Below are 12,733 nucleotides of genomic sequence, written 5' to 3'. Positions count from 1 at the left end.
TGACCTGCAGCCTGTCTGCTGGGTCACCTTGGACAAGTCACTTCATTTGTCTGGGCCTCAGTTATTACAACTGTAAAATGGGGATGAAGACTGTGAGCCCCATGGGGGGCAACACGATGACCTTGTATCTACCCTAGTGCTCAGAACCCCACAGCACTTGTGAATATATGTACACAATTATCATTCTATTTATTGTATTAATGATGTGATGTGATCTATAATTCTATTTATGTCGATGCTGTTGCTGTCTGTCTCCCCCTTCTAGACTGTTGTTGGGTAGGGATTATCTCTGTTGCTGAATTGTACTTTCCAAGTGCTTAGTACAGTGCTCTGCACACAGTAAGCACTCAATAAATATGATTGAATGAATGAATGAATGAATGTACATAAGTGCTGTGGGGCTGAGAGAGGGATGAATAAAGGGTGAAAATCCAAGTCTAAGGGCGATACAGAAAGGAGTGGAAGAAATAAGGGCCTAGTTCGGGAAGGCCTCTTGGAGGAGATCTGTCTTCAATAAGGCTTTGAAGGTGGGGAGAATGACTGTCTGTGGATATGAAGGGGGAGGACATTTCTGGCCGGAAGCAGGATGTGGGCGAGAGGTCAGTGGTGAAATAAATGAGACTGAGGTAGAGGGAGTAGGTTGGCATTAAAGAAGCGAAGTGTGCACACTGGGCTGTGGGAGGAAACCAGTAAGTAAGGTAGGAAGGATCAAGGCACCTGAGTGTTTTAAAGCCAATGGTAAGGAATTTGTTTGATGCTGAGGTGGCTAGCCAACTACTATTGGAGATTCTTGAGTGAGGAAACATGGACCGAATAGTTTTGTAGAAAGTTGGTCCAGACACAAATGAACTGGAATGGGAAGTGACAGGAGACAGGGAGGTCAGCAAGGAGGCAGATGGAGTAATCAAGGCAAAATAGCAGCAATGTGGTGGCTATATGGATGGAGAGGAAAGGGCCAATTTTAGTGATGTTATGAAGGTTGAACCAATGGGATTCGGTGACAGATTGAATATATGGGTCAAATGAGAAAGATAAGTTTAGTATAATGCCAAGGCTACAAGCTTGTAATACAGCGAAGATGGTGGTCTGTCTACAATTGCTCTCCATTACCTCACCCCCTCCTACCTCACCTCCCTTCTCTCCTTCTACAGCCCAGCCCGCACCCTCCACTACTCTGCCACTAACCTCCTCACTGTGCCTCGTTCTCACCTGTCCTGCCGTCCACCCCCAGCCCACATACTTCCCCTGGCCTGGAATGCTCTCCCTCCACACATCCGCCAAGCTAGCTCTCTCCATCCCTTCAAAGCCCTACTGAGAGCTCAACTCCTCCAGGAGGCCTTCCCAGACTGAGCCCCCTTTTTTCTCTCCTCCTCCCCACCCCGCCACCCTACCTCCTTCCCCTCCCCACAGCACCTGTATATATTTGTACTTATTTCTCTATTTTACTTGTACGTATTTACTATTCGATTTATTTTTTTAATGATGTGCATATAGTTATAATTCTGTTTGTTCTGACGATTTTGACATCTGTCTACATATTTTGTTGTCTGTCTCCCCCTTCTAGTCTGTGAGCCCGTTGTTGGGTAGGGACCATCTCTATATGTTTCCGACTTGTACTTCCCAAGTGCTTAGTGCAGTGCTCTGCACACAGTAAGCGCTCAAATATGATTGAATGAATGAATCAATCAATCAATCAATCGTATTTATTGAGCGCTTACTATGTGCAGAGCACTGTACTAAGCGCTTGGGAAGTACAAATTGGCAACACATAGAGACAGTCCCTATCCAACAGTGGGCTCACAGTCTAAAAGGGGGAGACAGAGAACAGAACCAAACATACCAACAAAATAAAATAAATAGGATAGAAATGTGCAAGTAAAATAAATAAATAAATAAATAGAGTAATAAATATGTACAACCATATATATATATATACAGGTGCTGTGGGGAAGGGAAGGAGGTAAGATGGGGGGATGGAGGGGGGACGAGGGGGAGAGGAAGGAAGGGGCTCAGTCTGGGAAGGCCTCCTGGAGGAGGTGAGCTCTCAGCAGGGCCTTGAAGGGAGGAAGAGAGCTAGCTTGGCGGAGGGGCAGAGGGAGGGCATTCCAGGCCCGGGGGATGACGTGGGCCGGGGGTCGACGGCGGGACAGGCGAGAACGAGGTACAGTGAGGAGATTAGCGGTGGAGGTTGTGGGCTGGGCAGTAGAAGGAGAGAAGGGAGGTGAGGTAGGAGGGGGCGAGGTGATGGAGAGCCTTGAAGCCCAGGGTGAGGAGTTTCTGCCTGATGCGCAGATTGATTGGTAGCCACTGGAGATTTTTGAGGAGGGGAGTGATATGCCCAGAGCGTTTCTGGACAAAGATAATCCGGGCAGCAGCATGAAGTATGGATTGAAGTGGAGAGAGACACGAGGATGGGAGATCAGAGAGAAGGCTGGTGCAGTAGTCCAGACGGGATAGGATGAGAGCTTGAATGAGCAGGGTAGCAGTTTGGATGGAGAGGAAAGGGCGGATCTTGGCAATGTTGCGGAGCTGAGACCGGCAGGTTTTTGGTGACGGCTTGGATGTGAGGGGTGAATGAGAGAGCGGAGTCGAGGATGACACCAAGGTTGCGGGCTTGTGAGACGGGAAGGATGGTAGTGCCGTCAACAGAGATGGGAAAGTCAGGGAGAGGACAAGGTTTGGGAGGGAAGACAAGGAGTTCAGTCTTTGACATGTTGAGCTTTAGGTGGTGGGCAGACATCCAGATGGAGATGTCCTGAAGGCAGGAGGAGATGCGAGCCTGGAGGGAGGGGGAGAGAGCAGGGGCAGAGATGTAGATCTGGGTGTCATCAGCGTAGAGATGAATACAATGACAGGAAAGTCAGGGGGAGGAAAGGGTTTGGGAGGGAAGATAAAGAGCTCTATTTTGGTCATGAGAAGCAATGTTGCCTAGTGGATAGATCGTGGGCTTGGAATTTCAAAGGACCTGGTTTTAATCCTGGCTCTGCCCCCTGCCTGCTGTGTGACCTTGGACAAGTCACTTAACTTCTCTGTGACTCAGTTATCTCATCTGCATATGGAGACTAAGACTGTGAGCCCCATGTGGGACAGGAACTGGGTGCAACCTCATTAGCTTGTATCTACCCAAGTACTTAGTGCAGTGGCTGGTACATAGTAAGGTTTAACAAATACTATAAAAAAGTTACAATTGAGGTGTCAGCGGGATATTCAAGTGGGGTTATCTTGAAGGCAAGAGAAACTGTGAGCCTGTAGGAAAGGAGAGAGATCTGGGCTGGAGATGTAGATTTGGGAATCATCCTCATAGAGATACCACTTGAAGCCAGGGGAGTCAATGAGTTCTCCAACGGAAAGGTATGGATGGAGAATTGAAGGGGACGCATAACAGAGCCTTGAAGGACTCCCACAGTTATGGGGTGGAAGGCAGAGGAGGAGCCCACTGGAGTGTCTGAGAATGAATGACCAGAGAGATAGGAAGAGAACCAATAGCGTACAGTATCAGTGAAGCCAAAGTTGGATTGATTTTTTGTTTAATAATAATGATAATGATGGCATTTATTAAGCACTTACTATGTGCAAAGCACTGTTCTAAGTGCTGGGGAGGTTACGAGGTGATCAGGGACTCACGTGGCACTCACAGTCTTCATTCTCATTTTACAGATGAGGTAACTGAGGCACAGAGAAGTGAAGTGACTTGCCCAAGGTCACACAGCTGACAAGTGGCAGAGCCAGGATTTGAACCCATGACCTCTGACTCCAAAGCCCATTTTCTTTTCCCTGAGCCACGCTGAATGCTTACTGTGTGCCAGGCCCTGCACATACTCCTGTTACTTTCCACTAAGCCACACTGCTTCTCCTAAGACTAAGATTAAGACTGCGAGCCCCATGTGGGACAATCTGTTTACCTTGTATCTACTGCAGCACTTAGAACAGTCCTTGACACGTAAGTGCTTAAATACCACAATTATCATTATTACTTGATTCAACGCTCTGCACTCAACAAATTCTCATTAAATACCACTGAATTGCTTACTGATCTCTTTGGCTGGTGACTTTTCAATTAGTGGGGGAATTCTAGAAATTTCAGCAGGCAGAAAGGAATTTTCAGGTTGGCAGGGGAAAGGGGTGGAGCAGGACCAGGGAAAGGAGGGGAGGGAAAGCTTCTCCCTTCCTCTTCTGCATACCTGGACCCTCCACTCCAGAGACCCACCCTTTAGTCCATTCATTTTGGATTTTTCCCCCTCAGCCATGTCTCCCCAACCCTCTCCTCCCTACCAATGTAGTTTGGACTAACATCCTCTCTGGGAAATGAAAATTCCATGACCATGGGCATCCCTCGCCCCTCCCAGAAGTCTGACTCAAAAAATCATAATAATTTGTGAATTTTGGCATAGGTGGTACTGAATGAAGAGATGGAAAACAGTCCTGAGCTGATAGAGAAGTCTGGGGTAGCACTGAATGTAGCAACCATGAAAAATTTCTCAGTGGCAGTCCGCCCCCTGATCACTCTATCTGAATCATAAATGATGATTTTCTACCTGCCCATCTCCACCCAAGGCTGGGTATCATGAGTAACTAAGTATGCACTGGCTTTCTAGTCTGGCCCATGCTGATCAGTGAGGATGCCAGTGAGCAAGAGTCCTATTGCTCAAATATATAGAGGTAAAAGAGATCTTCTTCTGGGGCTGGGCATGCTGACATGATGCCTTTGCTAATGCATCTGAAAACCATACTGATAGGCACCCTGAAAATATTCATTCATTCAGTCGTATTTATTGAGCGCTTACTATATGCGGAGCACTATACCAAGTGCTTGGAAAGTACAATTCAACAGAAGAGAGACAATCTCTACCCAACAACGGGCTCGCAGTCCAGAAGACGCAGATATTGTGGCATCAACGCAGAAAACTAGAATCATCCATTGCTACAAAAACACGATAACAAGACAACAAGGAGCATGTTTATGTGAAAATGTGGTGCTAAGTAAGGATTTCAGCCTAATATTCTAAATTATTATATTAATGGCCTCAGATTTGAGGTCTTGGTTTTCCAAATTTTCCCAGATGCATGTGAAAACATCTGCTGAACCTAATACTGCTTTAAAAGTAGTCTAAAGTATACTGGATTTTTCAGAGCGTATGTTATATGCGTAGTGGAAAGAGAAAGGCTTTGAGAGAGAGAATCGAGGTTCCAATCCAAGATTTGGCCCCTGTCTGCTCTTGGACACTGAACAAGGCATTATACTTATCTGGGCCTCAATTTCCTCATCTGTAAAATAGGGAAGTAATGCCCGTTCTCCTTCCTACAATTAATAAGTCCCATGTGGGACAGATACTGTGTCCCAGATACTGATTACCTTGTACCTACCTCAGCATTTAGTACAGTGCTTGGCACATAGTAAGTGCTTAACAAATACCATTGTTATTATAACCTTTAACTTTTGAATTTTTAGAGGATTTAATTGGGAGCTGGGTGGTTGTGGGGAGGGAGAGACCTGGTCAAAATGCTGAGTATCTATGATACTTTCCTTCCAAACAGTAGCATTTAAATCCTCCCAGAGGAAATGCACTGAGCTAAGTATAAGGTATCATTATAAGATTTTCAATATCATCTCTCCAACATTTTTAATGAATCCATAGATCCCATTTGCATTCTCAAATTTTCATAGCACAATAGGCAGACATCAATTAAAAACAAAAAGGCTCATTAGGTGCTTTAGACGTGGATAATAATAGGATAAAAATTATAGCATTATCCCTATGTCCACAAAGAATTTCATCTGTTGATGTGTGGCTACAATCTCAGTTCATTTCTTTCCATTTTAGCACTTTACAATGTTTCAGTTTATTCCCAAAACATTAATAAACATGTTAAATAACATTAGCCTTAGGTTAATCAAAAAACACAGGGATCTTCAAAGTTTATCAGAAGTAAAGTTGAATTAAAGTTTTTATAAGGTTTGAAACATAAAATTAGCAATTTTACAGAGTGGAAAAAAATTCTCTCAAGACGGCATAAAAAAAATGAGGTTTTATTACAGTCCCTTTAATTTGTAACCTGGTTGATAGTGTAAAGTTGACAGTAACACTTATGTTAAAAGAAAGTGAGACCTATGCATTGTCTTTCTAATCCAAACTGAATGTTGCCAATAGAAAAAAGGTGCATTTATATATTACTGCCAATACTATTTACTGTTTTACTCTTCAGAAAATAATATTCTAAGTGTGAAATGAACAGCTCAGTATGGATTAGAATGCATAACAGGAAATGAGAAGGTAAGTATTTTGGGCCACTCTGATGCTTTCGATGCTTGAGATGCATGAGGTCTACTGGGTAAATAGATTGTGAGGCAGAGACACTGGGTAGGTTAAAAAGAATTGAGCCAGAGGGCCACAGGATGAAAGAATATGAAGGGAAGAATAACTGGAGTTTGTTTTACAGGAAAGCAGAATTTTTTTTTCAGCAAATATCAACACAGCAACTTTAAAGGACAGGAACTGCAAAGAATCAAGAAATCAAAAAAGTAGGATAAGGGGAACTTTCACACAAAAAGCAGAATCATAAGCATAACTTTTGATCACAAGGATTTGAGTAGACTATGTCTAATTCTCACCTATGTATTCTCTCCCAGCTCTTAGTAAAGAACCTTGCATCAATATGCACTTAGTAGTTAATATTCTAAAGATGATACTGGATGAGGAGGGAGATGTGGGAAGAAGAAATTATACCAGCCTCCTCCTCCTTATGTCAGCATCATCCAGGAACACCAAGAAACCCAGAAGAAGGTCTGTCAGAGGTAAGAAACCTGACTCGGGAGGTGCAAGGGAGGATGCTGGTTGTGGTTAAAGAGGCTTGTTGATGTGTGATCTTTGCTCCACTCTGCCAAAAGGGGACCACAAGTTGGTGCACTTGTGTGGGCGGCCATGTACACTTGTATACAGCGACCTGTATTGCTTTGGACTTCCTAGCATGTTTGATCCATTTTTCGAGAAATTTGGTAGGGACAACAGGTTGGAGCTATCATGGGTTTTCTTTCAGGGGCTCCCCACCCACCTCCCATAGACTGCATTGTTGATAGAGGGTGGATCTTATCAACAGTAAATACATGTGAAAAAACAGTGACAAGAATAATAATAATAATGATAGCATTCATTAAGCTCTTACTATGTGCAAAGCACTGTTCTAAGCTCTGGGGAGGTTACAAGGTGATCAGGTTGTCCCACGTGGGGCTCACAGTCTTAATCCCCATTCTACAGATGAGGTAACTGGCACAGAGAAGTTAAGTGACTTTGCCCAAAGTCACACATCTGACAACTGGCAGAGCTGAGATTTGAACTCATGACCTCTGACGCCAAAGCCCAGGTTCTTTCCACTGAGCTATGCTGCTTCTCTGAAGCAGTACTGCCTGATGGACAGAGCAGATCTCTGGGAGTAGAAAGACCTGGATTCTAATCCTGACTCTGTCACTTGTCTGCTGTATGACCTTGGACAATTAATAGCTTCTCTAGGCCTGTAAAATGGGGATTAAGACTTTGAACCCCAAGTGGGCCATGGACTGTGTCCAACTTGATTTGCCCACTGCTTACTACAGTGCTTGGCACATAGTAAATAATAACAATAATGATGGCATTTGTTAAGCACTTCCTATGTGTGAAGCACTGTTCTAAGCGCTGGGGGGCAATACAAGGTGATCAGGTTGTCCCACGTGGGGCTCACAGTCTTAATCCCCATTTTACAGATGAGGTAACTGAGGCTCAGAGAAGTTAAGTGACTTGCCCAAAGTCACACAGCGGACATGTGGCAGAGCTGGGATTAGAACTCATGACCTCTGACTCCCAAGCCTGTGATCTTGCCATGCAGCTTCTATAATGATGGCATTTATTAAGTGCTTACTATGTGCAAAGCACTGGGGAGGTTACATGGTGATCAGGTTGTCCCACAGGGGGCTCACAGTCTTAATCCCCATTTTACAGAAGACGTAACTGGCACAGAGAAGTTAAGTGACTTTGCCCAAAGTCACACATCTGACAACAGGCAGAGCTGAGATTTGAACTCATGACCTCTGACTCCAAAGCCCAGGTTCTTTCCACTGAGCTATGCTGCTTCTCTGATAATAATAGTATCTGTTAAGCTCTTACTATGTGCCAAGCAATGTTCTAAGCACTGGGGTAGATACAAGGTAATCAGGTTGTCCCACGTGGGACTCAGTCTTAATCCCCATTTTACAGATGAAGTAACTGAGGCACAGAGCACTTATGTGGTTTGCCCAAGATCACACGGCAGACAAGTCGTGAAGCCAGTATTAGAAGCAACGTCCTCTGACTCCCAAGCCTGCGCTCTTTCCAGTAAGCTATGCAGCTTCTCCTGCTCATCATCAAGTACTATGAAAAAATCAATCAATTGTATTAAGCACTTATAATGTACAGAGCATTGTATTAACTGCTTGGAAAAGTACAATATAAATGGAATTGCTAGACAATTTCCCTGCCCGTAATAAACATACAGTCTAGAGGAGGTGATAGACATTAATGCAAATAAATAAATTAAGGATGTGTATATAATATATATAATATATATAAGGAGGGAGCTCAGTATAGACTGAGCCACCTCCTTCCTCTCCCCCTCCCCATCCCCCCGCCCTACCTCCTTCCCCTCCCCACAGCACCTGCATATGTTAATTTATTACAGTACAGATTTATTACTCTATTTTACTTGTACATTTACTATTCTATTTATTTCATTTTGTTAATACGTTTGGTTTTGTTGTTTTTTTTTTTTTAATGGCATTTATTAAGCGCTTACTATGTGCAAAGCACTGTTCTAAGCACTGGGGAGTTTACAAGGTGATCAGGTTGTCCCACGGGGGGCTCACAGTCTTCATCCCCATTTTACAGATGAGGGAACTGAGGCCCAGAGAAGTGAAGTGACTTGTCCAAAGTCACACAGCTGACAAGTGGTAGAGCTGGGATTTGAACCCATGACCTCTGGCTCCAAAGCCCGGGCTCTTTCCACTGAGCCACGCTGCTTCCCCTACAGGTTTTGTTGTCTGTCTCCCCCTTCTAGACTGTGAGCCCGCTGTTGGGTAGGGACCGCCTCTATACGTTGCCAACTTGTACTTCCCAAGCGCTTAGTACAGTGCTCTGCACACAGTAAGCGCTCAATAAATACGATTGAATGAATGAATTGGTTTGGGGCTGACCCCTGAGTACAGAGCGCAAATCCAAGAACAAGGGCAATGCAGAAGGGAATGGAAGAAGAGGAAAAGAGAGCATAAGGAAGGCTTAAATAAGGCCTAGAAGGTGGAGAGAATGGTTGACAGATATGAAGTTGGCATTGAGATATGCAGTGAGTAGGTTGGCATTAGATGAACGAGGTGTGAGAGCTGGGTTGTAGTAACATTGCAATGAGGTAAGGTAGGATGGGGCAAGATAATTGCTTTAAATCTGATCGTAAGGAGTACCTGTTTAATGTGAAGGTGGATGGACAACCACTGGAGGTTCTTGTGTGGGGAAACATGAACTGAATGGTTTTATTGAAAAATGACCTATGGTTCTTGTTTGTATATGAGGCCTGTTTTTCCTCAGCAATCTTGTTTCCACACCCTTGACTCCATAGCATCTTTCATTCCTTTCCTTCCAACCCACAGACCTCGCTACTAGCCACTCGAGCAGCATGGCTTGGTGGGAAGAGCCCGGGCTTGGGACATGAGTTCTAATCCTGTCTCCGCCACTTATCAGCTGTGTGACTTTGGGCAAGTCACTTAACTTCTCTGTTCCTCAGTTACCCTCTGGGCCTCAGTTCCCTCATCTGGAAAATGGGGATGAAGACTGTGAGCCCCACGGGGGACAACCTGATCACCTTGTAAATTCCCCAGCGCTTCGAACAGTGCTTTGCACATAGTAAGCGCTTAATAAATGCCCTTATTATTATTATCATTATCCTGATAACCTTGTATCTATCCCAGTGCTTACAACAGTGCTTGACACATAGTAAGTGCTTAACAAATACCATCATTATTATTATTGTTATTTGGAGATGTGGCTCTTGGTTAAGCATTGAAGAGAAGCAGTGTGGCTCAATGGAAAGAGCACAGGATTTGGAGTCAGAGGTCATGGGTTCAAATCTTGGCTGCGCCACTTGTCAGCTGTGTGACTCTGGGCAAGTCATTTTACTTCCCTGTGCCTCAGTGACCTCATCTGTAAAATGGGGACAAAGACTGTGACCCCTCAGTGGGACAACCTGATCACCTTGTAACCTCCCCAGCACTTAGAACAGTGCTTTGCACCTAGTAAGCGCTTAATAAATGCCATTATTATTACTATTATTATTATTATGTGCTCCAAATTCTAACAGCACAAACACTGTAGTTCTGCTTTTTTGTGTTGTCTCCAAATTCTCCTCTAAAAGTATACTTTGGGATTATCATGATTTATTTTCCCCTTTTCAGGTACAGTGAAGGATGTAGTAGAAAGGGAGTAGGAGAAACCTGCCCCTCTGAATTCAAAAAGCGTCACACTTTCAACATTTCCATTTGCACCTCTAAACTTAAATTTGTTCTATCCACATTAATTCTTCCTTCCCATCTTATTGTAGCTTGCATAAATGATTTTAGGTTTTTTTTTAGCAAAATAATCTAAATTTCCCCTCACAAATATAGAATCCTCTGAAGACCAAATTAGACTAGAAAGACACAGGGAAATTGAATTTTCATTAAGGCCTGCTTCCTATTCTCATTAGGTCCACTGTTAGTTTCCAGTTAGGTTCATTGCCTAATTTGTCTTTAGGTTGCTTATATTGCAATTAGATTCTATGCAGGACTTATTTATGTACTAGTAATAAAGTAGGTGTCATAAAATCCTGACATCTTATTCAATCTATTTAACGTGTCAATCAGTAATTGACAGCTGCAATCTTAAAATTATTCTAATTAGGTTTAAATTGCAATATTCCTTAAATTCAAGGAATTGCTGGTTCTAAAGTACACAACATACCAGCAATTTTACTAATACACTTTCATTACTTGGAATGATGAAAGGAAGAGGGATGGGAAAATTAGATTTAAGCCCCTTAAATGAATCATGTTTGTAAGTGTTATATTAAATTCTCAATTGGCAACACAAGAGGACCATTTTTTGTGTGCATAATGTGTCAGGGACTGCAGGTCTTGCAATAGCCCTCATCTAGTTATACAACACACTCATGTGGATTTTATCATCAGTGGTGTCTTTTTGAAATTATGAAGGCTAATTAGGGATAAAGTCTCATGCAGTGTGCTCTGCATCCAGTAGGCAATATTATACCTAGGTAAAATACTTGTTACAAGAACTGAATGAATTATTCTAACATATTTGGTTTTTATTTTAAATGTGATAACACAATAGGTAGGATTAGAATTTCTAAAATTCATTTATTTCATTCAGTTTATCAACATTGATTTAAGCTGTTCCTAAAGATTAAAATGAAAACAATTTGTAAAGGTTAATGGTAAGAAAATGAAAAAAAAAAAAAAAGGCTCCCGTCCTGTCCTGCTCCAGCAGCTTGGTCTCCCAATCTTCAGGACATTAGGAAGGTCCTGACTGTTGTGAGGGTCAGAGATAGCTCTCCTAAGTAGCCTGGAAACAGCTCCTTTAATCCCAGTGTTTGGTAGATCTTTTGGTAGACTGTGTTGTGCTACAATAAGTCTTCCTATTGGAAGTTCAAGGGACTCAGAGAAGGAAAGAAGTAAAAGCATTTTTTAGGGAGCAACAGTGCTATCTTACTGCCTTTTTCAACAGCATGGGAGTCTGTACTGTGTTTAGCCCCCAAAATTAACTTGGGATGCAGAAGAAAAGTCTCTTTCCACCAAGTGCTGGTGGAGTGAGTCGCTTCTTCCTTCAGCTCATAAAAGCAGTCCCTACTTGGGAAAATGGTTCTAATACCTCATTAGCCTAAGATGGTAGCCCAGAGAAGTAGGGGTTGGTGATGTACTTCAAGGTTTTCCTTTATTCATTCAATCGTATTTATTGAGCGCTTACTGTGTGCAGAGCACTGTACTAAGCGCTTGGGAAGTACAAGTTGGCAACATATAGAGATGGTCCCTACCCAACAGTGGGCTCGCAGTCTAGAAGGGGGAGACAGACAACAAAACGAAACATATAAACAAAATAAATAGAATAGTAAATATGTACAAGTAAAATAGAGTAATAACTCTGTAGAAACATATATACAAGTGCTGTGGGGAGGGGAAGGAGGTAGGGCAGGGGGGATGGGGAGGGGGAGAGAAAAAAAGGGGGCTCAGTCTGGTATGGCCACCTGGAGGAGGTGAGCTCTCAGTAGGGGTTTGAAGGGAGGAAGAGAGCTAGCTTGGCAGATGTGCAGAGGGAGGGCATTCCAGGCCAGGGGGAGGACGTGGGCTGGGGGTCGACGGGCAGGACCAGCGAGAATGAGGCACAATGAGGAGGTTAGTGGCAGAGAAGCAGAGGGTGCGGGCTGGGCTGTAGAAGGAGAGAAGGGAGGTGAGTTAGGAGGGAGCGAGGGAATGGAGAGCCTTGAAGCTGAGAGTGAGTAGTTTTTCCTGATGCATAGGTTGATTGATAGCCACTGGAGATTTTTGAGGAGGAGAGTAACATGCCCAGAGTGTTTCTGCACAAAGATGATCCGGGCAGCAGCATGAAGTATAGATTGAATTGGGGAGAGACAGGAAGATGGGAGATCAGAGAGGAGGTTGATGCAGTAATCCAGTCGGGATAGGATGAGA

Source organism: Tachyglossus aculeatus, chromosome 2, assembly GCF_015852505.1.
Source record: "Tachyglossus aculeatus isolate mTacAcu1 chromosome 2, mTacAcu1.pri, whole genome shotgun sequence".
NCBI classification, from domain to species: Eukaryota; Metazoa; Chordata; class Mammalia; order Monotremata; family Tachyglossidae; genus Tachyglossus; species Tachyglossus aculeatus.
Note: the sequence above shows the minus strand (reverse complement) of the source record.